Source organism: Danio aesculapii, chromosome 10, assembly GCF_903798145.1.
Source record: "Danio aesculapii chromosome 10, fDanAes4.1, whole genome shotgun sequence".
Classification (NCBI taxonomy): Eukaryota; Metazoa; Chordata; class Actinopteri; order Cypriniformes; family Danionidae; genus Danio; species Danio aesculapii.
Window position 1 is genome coordinate 12,091,807 of NC_079444.1, and position 12,579 is coordinate 12,104,385.

Below are 12,579 nucleotides of genomic sequence, written 5' to 3' on the forward strand. Positions count from 1 at the left end.
TATTAATCCTAGTCATTTCACCCGTAGGCAGCTGAATTGCAATTGCAAAAACGAGCGCACTTCCGCATTGAAGAATATGGTCAATATATGAAAAGTCACACTTTCTTAACTGCAGTGTATTCATTTTGTTATTGAGAGATAACAAGTGTACAAAACCTATAAACATATAGTAAATTGTCTGCTCCAGCATTGTGTGTATTATCATAATGTTTGCTAACAGTATATCATTGATCAGGAAATTTCAAAGAATCAATTTTCAAGAAGAAACTGTTTTCTTACTCAAATGATCCATCAGTTGTATCCTTAAAAATCCTTAATGGCCCAGTTTTGAGCCCTTCAGCTTGGAATGACATATGGCGGCCATGATTATTTCCACTCTGAAATGAACTTTAGAGGGCCATATATCCCATTTTAATAGACGTATCTGTGTAATGCTGTGTTCACACTAGACGCAGCAGGCAGAAATGATTGGAACATTTGAGCAATTGAATTGGTATGATATTCCAATTTAAAAAAAAAACTAACCTATATCTGGCGAATGTCTAACCGTGATGGAATTTGGGCATAGACAACCAGACATCGAAGTATGCATGCCAAGTTAGATCAATTTCTGCCCTTTGATGCCAGAACAACTGAATAATAGTCGTCATTAGGCCCACACGGAATCTGCATGCGCAGTAATCAGCAGATTTCCGCAGATTTTTAGCCCATCATTGAGTCTATGTATTGACTTGTGTAAATGTGTATAAATTTATATTTATTCAGTTTATAAATTAATTTCAGCAATATTATTATGAGATAATAACAGTAATATGAAAATGTTCATTTTATTTATTTACAATACAGTTTGTAAAGTAATATGTTCTGTCTTTTAGTAGCTATTTCATATGAGAGACTTGCTTTGTTTACCAAATTAGTGGATCTAACTGGATTTGCATTGTAAACATTAAATAAAAGTTAAAATGTATTATGTTTATTTCATATATTAGATTTTAGTTATGATACTTCAAAAATCATTCCACATAAACAGATTTTTTTACAAAATTCTCAGCAGAAAAAGCAAGAAATGTCCGCAGATTCTGTCTGGCCCTAGTCGTCATTCATGAAACATGAGCGGAACAAACTTTTGTTTAAATTGTTGTAAAGCTGCTGTGATGTAAATTTTGGAATTATTGTTTGTCAAATGTATTACTGAATTTTGATGCACTGGCTGGCGTAATATTTTACACATTCATTTAATCTGTCTTAAATATTACAGATTACTACATTTTTATATTCAGTAATATTCTTCAAAATTAGATACTCATAATAAATTACTGCCATGCATTCCAAATGATAGCATCCAAAGCATCTTAACTAGAACTCGCTGTGCCACTAAAGCGTTCTCACGCACCACCAGCTGGACATTTTAAGAAGAAAGTCTGGCATTTTGAAACTGGCTAAAAGCACTTTGCTGGACACGTTTTTTAAATACTGAGTTGACCAATTGTTGGGGATTATGCATGAATGAACATGTACTCGCATGTTTAGCTGTGAAATCCGATGTTTACAAAGTGAATCTGGAGAAGAGCTTTCGGGTAGGTCTATGTTATGCTGGAACTATTGCTTATAATTATGAATGTTTGACAAATGAAGCCCAATGTGTGTCATATTTTGAATAAAAAGGAATCTGTCTTTTTTAGGCAAACGCTAACATTCAGATATTGCTTGGTTTAACAAACAAACAAACAAACAAACATGGCAGCCATCAGTTTGTAAGGTATTACAAATTGTTCATTATAAAGTTTAGGGGATGTTTACATAACGTCATTGTCAACTAATGTCTGAAAATATTTTATGGGTTTTGGCAATTCCTTGACAAGACAATGGTGTTTTGGATGCATGAAAATCCCAAAATGGGTTTTATAGTGCATGTTTTTTTTAAATGAGACTGTAGCTCAGAGATTAGTTTTTTTCTGTTGTTGTCAATGGAAGAGCCACATTTTATATGCTTCAACAATTGGAAAAGCGCTCACAGCTGAGTGTTTTTAGATGAGGGCTAGAGTATTCAGCTGTACAAAAAAACACTTCAGTGGACACACTCCCTGCTGCTGCGTTCACACCAGACGTGGCACGCTATTCACATGTAAATAAAATGCGTGAACATGTTGAGTTTACTCACTTTATTCGTGCGTCGAATTCACTTCACAATAGACGTGGATTTGCGTCATGGGCAGGGCTTCTGTCTGCCTGCTGACTCTAGCATTGTTGCTAAACGGCTAACATGGATTTTACTGAGATAGTAGCTGTGCTTTATGTGCTTTATGAAGGCTGAAAAACAGCATAGATTCATTCGGCGCTGTGTCGAGGTCCACTAGATCCTTTCAGAGGTGCACCCAGCTCTGTGAGTTCATCAACTCTTCCAGAAACTATACCTAAATGATGGATGCTTTAAACGGTGCTTCTGACTGAGCCCAGCTAAGTTTGATGAACTGCTGTCCAGTGTCGGCGAGAGGATTTCCCCTCGGGACACCAACAACAGGCACTACGTCATAATCATGCCACTACAAAATAAAGCTTCTGATTGGTTAGTGGCACGAATGTCTGCTGAAGTTCAGATTTTCCAACTCGATCGATTTGCACGTAAAACGCTCAACTTGCGACGTGTCATTCGCGTTGCTTCATTTGCGCGTATCGCACGGCAGCATGTCTACTCACACCTTTGCATTACCTTTAACATGTAAATCACTCGCGCCCTATGCTTCATCCGCGTCTGGTGTAAACACAGCATTTAAGGGTCACGAAACACCAAAACACATTTTTTTGAGCTGTTGACAGGCATATATGTGTCCCACGCTGCTAAAAACACTATTAGGACACATATTTCCCTAAAAAGTGAAAATTGGTTGTTTTTGCGAGCAAATTCGTTCTTCCGGTTTGAAACGATTTTTTTGAAGCTGCGTCACGCCGATTAGATACTTGAGTGTATTCCAGCGTGGAGACTGGATGTCTGTACCTGCGAGTGCATCGTGACGTGTCGTAAGCAGTACTCTTTCAGTGTTTAAAGAACTACCTTAGTCAAATGATTTCTAAGTTACTAAAGTTTACAGTACGTTAATATCACTACAATATTATGGGCTGAAAGATCCGTTGTAAATGCGGCTCTCCCAGTGTAAACATGTAACACCACAATCAAACTATTACCGTCATGTAGGATTTTTGCCGCGTTTTGTGACAGGATAGTCTATACACACACAACTTTCTGACGCTATCTAACGAGTGCATCTAAGTTACCGAGAAATGCGGAGGGGTCCTTTTCTCCCATTCGCCGTGCGGTATCACACATTCCATTAAAACTACATTCCTCCAGCAGCTCCTCGTATGAAATATCTCGTGTGTCACGGGGGCATGAATGAAAGTGCCAAACTGCAGTTAAAGTCCACCATTTGATAATTTGCCAAATAATTCGACTACTGATGTCCATGTAAACACAGTCACTGTCTTTCTCCTCTGCGTTTGTGTGTTTGTTTTGCCTCTGTGAAAATCAGCGTGTGCCCAAACCGAAACTCCCATTTTTATGCAAATTTTTCTTGAGCGACAGCCAATAGGAGCACTAGTAGAACTCATGTGATCTTCTCTCAGCTTGCTCAGAGGCCAGTTGTATTTGTGCTGTATTTACCTACACAGACCTGCGTTTGCAGCAAGTAGCCAACCAAAGCGACAGGCAGCTACAAAGTCGCTGCTAGTGTGAATGAGGCATTAGGGTCTCCAAGTAAAGTACAAAAAAAATGTAATTTTGTGAAAATGGTGATGTTACACGCAATTACATGTACAGACAATAGGGATGTGCGAGCACTATTCAAAAAAAAAAAAAAACAATGCTTGACTACAGGACCATATGAGCGCAGGCACAGTGTTTCTTTACATTGTTTTTTAAGTGACATCACCACCTACTGGCCTGACACGCACAGCACAACATCTTGATTCATATTTTGCACATCCATCTAAACGGGGATTGTTTTGACAACATTGTCATCTGCAAGAAAACGCTTTCATGGACACAAAAGGACAAACATGTCCATTTTTAGTACATCATTGTCGTGTAAACATTCATTTAGCAGATGCACGGCTGAATGTGAAACCCCTCATGCAGCAGAGAGTATGAAGGCTGTTTTGTTCTTACTCTACAGGAAGCATGGGCATAAAGCTCATGATGTAACGCACCACAATCTAGCGAGGGAACTTCCCCAACATCCACACGGGGCTTTGAGGGAAGTCGCAGCTCGCTAGTTATTCCTGCTGCATCCCACACTTTGCCTAATTATCGGAGCTCCGACTTATCAGGATATACTAGCAGGATGAACGTTTCCTTCTGAAGACAGCGTTAGACGAAAAAGTGAAATGTCTTAGATGAATCACCACAAAGTGCCCGTCACACGCTTTCCATTTCAGAGCTATTGTGATTAGGTTACAATGCATTATAATGAACCATAGCGGCAATCATTTCTAATTCATGCGGGACAGAAGGCTGGAATCCTGTATGTGCAAGAGTACAAAAACAAAAATAGTGCATTGTTCAGATGAAGTAAAACAAAGCACAAATCTTGTAGGTAAATGATGGTACGTTTACATGGCAAATGTATTAAAAATGCTTAAAAGCATTAAAGGTTATGATTAGTTTTAAACATTTAACACAGAATTATGTAATCACACTTTAAAATAGAGTGAACATTATTTAGTAATAAAGTATCCAGGCCATAAGTGAAGTCTAACTTTGTAAAATGTATATGTTTGTCATTTATTCAGACAATATGGTGTGTTGATGTACATTTCACAAGCATATTATTGCCTAATTAAAATGGTAGAACAATGGTTTGCAGGTGCATTTCAATTGTTTCATTAGTGATGACATAAGCAAACATGCTTATTGAGAAATGTGCAGGAGAGAGGCTGTTAAAAATCAAATACAGGGGAGAGCCTATAAAATATGAACGATTATATGTGGATAAGGTATATTTGATTTGCTGAGAGTTTTTTTACTTTTGCAAATTAAAAGAAACCTATATTCCATCTGATAAGCTGACGTTTCCTTCTTTGACTAATCATTTTGTCCGAAAAAAACACCTTTCTTTATTAAATATAATAGTTTGTTAATGTATTATGTTAAATTACTGTCTTTATATAATACAAGTATAGGGATTGACGGTGTAAGTAGTGTGTGACTGTTATGAAAATAAGTAATGCAAGAAAAACATATATGCCTTTAAATACACTGTAAAACTCAATAAGTTCAGGTAACTCAAACTGTTTGAGGAAACAGATTGGAACAAACCATTTAAGTTAAAAAAACTAATCCTAATAAGTCCCTGTGAACCTAATCCATGAGTAAATGAAGCAACCTGAGCACAGTAAAACCCAATAAATGATGAGAACTCAAACCAAACTGAAGTACTGTAAAACACATAAGTTAAGGCAACTTAAAACCGATTGCTACAACCATTTGAGTTAAACTAATCTATATGAGTCCTGTGGACTTACTCCATTTAAGTTGAAGTAATGAGGTATTTAATTAAGTGATATACCAACACTGATTCCAAAATCGTTTTCAATGAGTACAATTAACTTTCAGTAAATTTTGAGTTAACTACACTCATTTACTTTGATAAAGTTGACTGTTGGGTTTTGCAGTGTAGGCTGTATTATCCTTCTACAAAATATAATTCACATTTGTCTTGACTTTGGGTGAAAAACGCCCTGCATGTTTTGTGAGATTCCTGTATACTATAAACTGTAATTTACTATAATTATAAAGCATGGCAAATTAGGTTTTTGTGCCCAAAACTCACAAATATTTATTTGTTTGAGTACAATAAGGGACTTCTCTGAAGTAATGACACGAGGGTCTGTGGACAACTGGTCAGGCCAGTTTATAGCCCACAACAATTCTCAAGTACACCCCGAATAGATACTTTTAACAAGGTCAATTATTTGGATTATAAAGCAAGTTTAAAGGTCATAAAGAAATCCGCTATTTTATTACTGACTGTATTGCTGTACAACAAAACCTAAGTGCTTTCAACAAAGAAAAAATAATTACATTTCATATTTTCCTTATGAAATTTGCTTAAAAACTGCTCTTATATTAATGTTAGAATATCAGTTAGGATTAGTGAATGGAAACTGTAGGCCATTCTCTAATTCTGATCTCCAGGGTTGTCAAATGTACAGACTTTGATACCAAAAGATACTGAATTTCTTTTTAAAATGTGATACTACCACCATTGCTTGCATTTAGAAGCGCTGCTGAGTGGACACTTAAACACCTCTGATAGGTCATAGTGTTCATGTGCTCAGCAGAATATGACTGTGATTGGCTACAATGATCATCGCTAGGGCTTACACAGATACTTGGGTGCATTCTGAATGGGATATATCGCCCTCTAAAGGTCATTTTAAAGTGAAAATAATCATGGCCCGCCATATTGAAATGTCGTTCCAAACTGAATTGTTCAAAACTGGGTGATTAAGGATACAACTGATAGTTCCTTTGAGCAAGAAAACTGACTGGTGTCACACATTGTTTTAACTCAGGAGGACTTCAGAGGGACAATCCGAAGGTATTAGGGTATAAGCACTTCCGAATAGTGACTCTCAGTGAAGACCGTGAAAGCAATGATCATTATAACCAATCACAGTCATATCTGTTGAGCATGTAAACAAAATGACAGGAAATGAATGTTTTTTGAAAACTACAGTACCGATTGGTAACGAAGTTGGAATTTTGTCTAAGTAAATCCAAAACTTTGGGGCCTGAAAACCAAAAAACTTTAAACAGATTTGAAAATTTTGATTATTAGTCAGTGTAAACTACAAAAATATCAACCAAACCATGGATGCTGGACAAGACATGTATAATACAGCATTTTAGATCGTATGGATAACACACGTTGTACATAAAAGTGTTCAAAACATAATTTTTTTTTTCACTTTAGTACATCGTCTCATGTAAAAATACTGTCAAAAAGGTCATGACACAAATAAAGGCCTCTAGTAAAACTGTGCTCAGTTCTTAACCTAAGGCTGGGCACACACTACAAAATAATAGGCCTGATTTTGAACCAATTTCTGACAATCCTAGGTAATGTCCCTGATTATCTTGGTGGTTCTAAAGGTTATCTTCTCTGATTCTCCTGTGATGCAACGTGTGTTAAGAGTGACTTAATCTGTTGGAAGATGGAGGCAAAAACCCTGATGTGTGGAGGGAACTCAGAAGACTAACACACCGGAGATTATCACGAGAAACGAAACATTATCTAATCAGAATGCAAACTGACAGAAGACTGAACATACAGTAACACAGTCATGGTGCCGCTCAAACTGAAATGGATTTGGACAGCATGAGATGGAGGATCAGCTTGTCGATTTGTGGCAATAGCACAAATGTTTATTTGTTTATTCTTGAGTCTTGAGACATTCTGGGAAATTTCCCGTGTTCACATTCGAATATCAGTGGTGTATGGTCTGCTTTGTGCCACATCTTATGGAGCCAGATCAGTCTCAAAAATAATACATTTACAAAATATAATAAGGGACCCGTTTACACTGCTTTGAAAAATCGTTTTGTGTACCTAAACAGCCTCACAGGAATAGTTCACCAAAAATGTAACATTTCCTCTCCATTTACATGTTGTTCTAACATTTATAATGCATTTCTTCTGTTGAACACAAAACAAGATTCTGAAGAATAAAATTGACATCCACAGTAGGAACAAAACAATATTACAGAAGTCGATGGCTTTTTTCTCCAACATTCTTCAGCTTATCCTCATTTGTGTTCAACAGAAAAAAAGTAACTCAAGCAGGTTTGGAACGAGTGGAAAATGAATAAATGATGACAGAACTTGTGAGTGAACTGTCTCTTTAAGCTTTGTGCTGCAATCAGTGTTGAAAGTAGAATTTTAGCAACTACCTTCCTTTCCCCTGTCCTACTTCTGTTTTAAAATGTGGAAAATTTCATGACATAGCTAGTCGTACTATATAAACCTGCATGTCGAATTAACAAACAACATTATCTGTAGGCTATATTCAGTCATTTTTAACAAAAACAACACCGAGCTCCGTTCCATTGCATCACAGTTTGGCTGATATCACCATTACCAGATCTGCTAGAAAAGAACTCAAACTGAAGCCCTCAGTGCCGCCTCCATCCAGGTGACCACATTTATTAAAAGCCATTGAGAGACGCCGAGGCGAAGTGAGAAATGGGTGTTGAGTCTTTTAGAAGCAGATTGTAATCCCCACACTGGGGAGACGTGGGAGTTGTTTGATGGTGGAAATCCCCCGGGAGTGTGATAATGCACAATTATCTAATGCTTTCGCTTCTATAGAGCTGCAACCGTGCTTTATGTGCATTACTAACTATACTGTACGACAGCATCAACTGAATCACAACCAATGTGTGAAAGATAATGAGCAAGTCAGACAGGTGAAGATGTGTAATGTGCTATAATGTGAAACTGCTGCTGTTTTGTTGCTTGTTGATGAATTTTGTGGACTAGAATATTAAGCAGTTCAGCATTTACAAAAACATTGGTTGCGCAATTCAAGGTGGAATAACTCTTTTGATTGAATCCTTTTAACAAGGGATTCCTGATCAAATGGTTCATTTTGAGTTAGATCTTTTCGATGAATCAGTTTAACTGGTTCAGTTGTTTCCAAGAATTGGGATGAACTGATGTAGATGTCAGTGGCTATATGAATTGAAAACCATGACTGTATTAAAAAAATCTGTCTGTGTGAACACTTGTATAGTGCACTATTTTGAGTGGAAAACTATTTTAGTACCCTCTGTGACCAAAGTGGACTGAACATTACTGAGTGCAGTTATTTAATCCCATAATGCACCGTAGTAATAAGTATACATTGGATGTACATCCAACAGCTTGCAAACCAAGATGTTAGGACATGATTTATTAATGAGTCAGGAATTAATGAGAGCAAGATTTGACTGGTGGGATGAAAAGACATACAGTAATACTACAAAATAATACTGCAAATTAGGGCTGGGCAATTAATCGAAATAGACATTCAGAACCTATAATCGATCAAATCCAGGATGATTTTTTCTATTACTTTCCTACGTGTCACGTGACCTCGCTCTGTTAAGGCTGTGGTTGATTTCTAATTCTGCGGCCACTTTGCAGCCACATGTGATCTCCAGTCAAACAGGTCTATGGACTCATTCTTAAGCCTTTGCACTACATTGACGATCATTGGAAGCAGAGATGCCTTTAGACTGTAAACTTGTGAACTATGAGGGCAAAATAATGAAATAAATAAATAAATAATCGTTCATTAATCGTGATAGATTTTAGGCCAAATCGCCCAGTCCTACTGCAAAAAAAATGTATTGGAGACATTATTTTTGAAAACTATACATGGTTTGTTTAGAAAAAAGAAAAAAAAAACATTGTAACCTAGAATACTATCAATTAGGGCTGCACGGTATTGAAAAAATCTGATGGAGACATTTTTTTTCTGCAATAAATACTGTGATATGAATACAGCTTCACAAGGTACTTTAAATAGCTCAATTGGTAAAAAATTGTTTTTCTTAGTTTGCTTTGTCTCATTTCTAGTCCAAATATTTTTAAAAACTCTTAGATGAAGTAAAAATTGTTTTGTTTTCACCATCAGAAGAAATAAGTAAAAACTAAGACTTTTTCCTTAAACAAGATAAATTATCTCTCAGTAGGCATTGGCTGGTATAAGATTCTGATGGTACGATAACCTGGATAAAAAAAATATATATCACAGTTTCGCAGTATTGTGATTACTGCTTTAAAATATATTCTTTTTAAATGTCTGGATAAATAACTAAAGATTTTTCCACTTTGAACACAATATATTTTATTTTAAGAAACATTTTAAATATTTTGTAGCAGTAAACAAGTCAGGCTAAATAGTCCAAATCAATCATGGACTTCTGCGATCTTCATTAGTCTAAAAAACACAAACTTCTTCACAATTTAAAACAGCATCTTTGGAGATCTTTTCTGCTGGAGATACTGTTGTCATAAAAAAACATAAATAAGACATCTTACATACACCATAGGAACGCAGAAAATTTTGGCGATTTTAAAACCTTGACTTTTCCAAACCGCGGTATACCTTGAAATCCGTTATCGTCCCATGCCTATCTGCCAGTGGGGTAAATGAAATAATCTTGTTTTCACTTTGAAAAGTAGATACTTAGACCAGAAAAAAAGACATTGAAGACAATAATGTTTTGGCATAGGCCATATAAATTCCATTTAAACAGTAAGTAAATACAATTCTGTAGCTCCTGTTCAACTATAATTCAGACTCAACATTGCAGATCTTGCGATGTGACTTGCTGATGCGCACATTGTGATATTGATGCTGAAACGATACATTGTGCAGCCCTTCTACAAATCAATATGTACTACAATAAAGTAATGAATAAATAGAAAGCATTGTTACATTACTTTTCTAAAATAACCATGGTTTTACTATAAATAAACAGGATTATAGTCCAGTAAATATGGTTTGCTACAATAATAAGCATAGTTTACCCATGATGTTGTAGTAAAAAACGGAGTATACCAATTGAAACAAATATGCTGACTAACAATAACAACATGGTCACTAAACATCTATAATAATAAAAGGCCATTATTAATCCTTTAACTGCCCCACCAAAAAACTAAATTTGAGATTGCATTTCTTAACTCCTAATGTCACTAGATAACACACTCAATGCACTTTTTCCCCCCAACACATACCATAATTTCCAAAACAGCAACCTTTACCAAATGGTTGAAATGCCAGTTTATGGTAAAAGTACCGGAATTAATACATATACTATAAAAATCTGAAAATATGAAGGGTAAGACCAATTTTTTTAAACAATCATAATAAAACATTCTGAATAATAAATCATCTTTATTTATTTTTTTAAGTACGCCATAAAATATTTCAGATTCTCATTTAACATGCGTTCTTGTTTTTACAATAAAAACAAAATCAAGTGTCATAGTGCAACAGGAGGATGTTTGTTTGGTTTTTGTAAACCAACAATGCTGTGTGTGTAAACCATTATTTAACACAATCATTCTTTAAATGACTTTTACAGTCATTATTTAAAACAGTAAAAACATGGAACAACCATTTGGTACAGCATGCAGTTAAAGCGTTAATATTTTGAGATGGGGTGTTTATGATCATTTAATAAAAATGCATACAACTTTTATTTAAAACTGCAATAAATATACCTGATACAAACCCCAAGCTAAAAAGATAACCAACACCCTTCATTTCTTCATGCTTTAATTGCGCGCATAAAACCATGAAATATGTCCGGGAGCGCGCGCGCGTGACGTATTGACTCTCTGATTTGATTGTTTTGAAAAGAACTGCTCAAAGGAATCGATTCGAGGAAATGACTCACACGAAAGCAACAACAATAAGTGGGTGAAATATAACCAGTGCACAACACAGTCCACAGCATACATATTTGGCCACGCACACAAATGTAAACAATGACATGTAATCACACGATACAGAAACTACGCGCTAAATAAAACGCTCGTGCTCTCCATACTGTAAACGCGCGACTGCATACAATGGACGCGTGCTGTTTATCGCTCTGCAAAAAGTCGCTAAACCTAATATCGCGATATAAAACACAACCGCCGCGTTAATATTCCTCAATTCACAGATCAACCCCACTTCAGAGCAATGGTAGGCGAAAGCAGTCGCGTTTGGCGTCAGGAAACACTGTTTTCTAGACAGAATCGCTCCAGAAACGCCCCTTCATGGCTTTAAAATGGCAGCAGCACATGAGGAGCTCTTATTTCCTTAATTCTCAGCACTTCAGGAATATATTCACCTCAGTCTCATGATTCGGATACACAACAGCGGAGTCTAAAAGCAAACAAAGGATGATTGTATAACAAAAACAACAGGCAAAAAAGATGATTCCCAAACAAACCCACTTCCTTGAATGTAACTTTGATCATAATGCCATATACGCCCATATTTTGCATATCAACAACAGCGAGCAACCATCACACAAGCGGCGGGCTCATCATCGTTTTAATGCAGCCCCCCAAAATCCGAAAGTAAAAGACTGACATTTCATATTGCATTTGAATAAACAGAAAACAAGTAAACAGCATCTCCAGCTTTTGCTCCCTCCCCCACTTTTCCTCCCATGCCATTTCTGACGTGCCATTATTATCATTATACAATAATGCAAAACGCTTCAATAAACGCACACAACTCAAAAAGCGCGTGATGTAAGGAATAAAAACAAACAACAAGATACATTGTAAACTCACATACCCATCCATTGCACAGAGCAAAACAGGAGCGAGGTGAAATAACAATGCAAGCACAGGGAAATGAAGAAACGGGTGCTGCTGTTACTACAGTTCGACTCCCCAACACAAATTCACTCGCTCAAGCACAAAGGCACGCACACACTTCCTGCTCCTGACGCGAACACACACACACACACACACACACACACACTTGTACAGACGCTTCTCTGTACAAAATGGCCTCCCCCTTTCAGCA

General features: G+C 36.5%; 1 protein-coding gene across 1 annotated transcript in view; it reads right to left on the reverse strand.

Moving 5' to 3' along the window:
- ptbp3 (polypyrimidine tract binding protein 3) overlaps positions 1-12,509 on the reverse strand; it is a 119,229-nt gene extending 106,720 nt beyond the window's left edge. The window contains exon 1 of the mRNA XM_056466614.1: positions 12,346-12,509. The gene's annotated coding sequence lies outside the window, so the exon portion shown is untranslated. The remainder of the gene's footprint in view (positions 1-12,345) is intronic.
- Between the last annotated feature and the right edge of the window lie 70 nt (positions 12,510-12,579).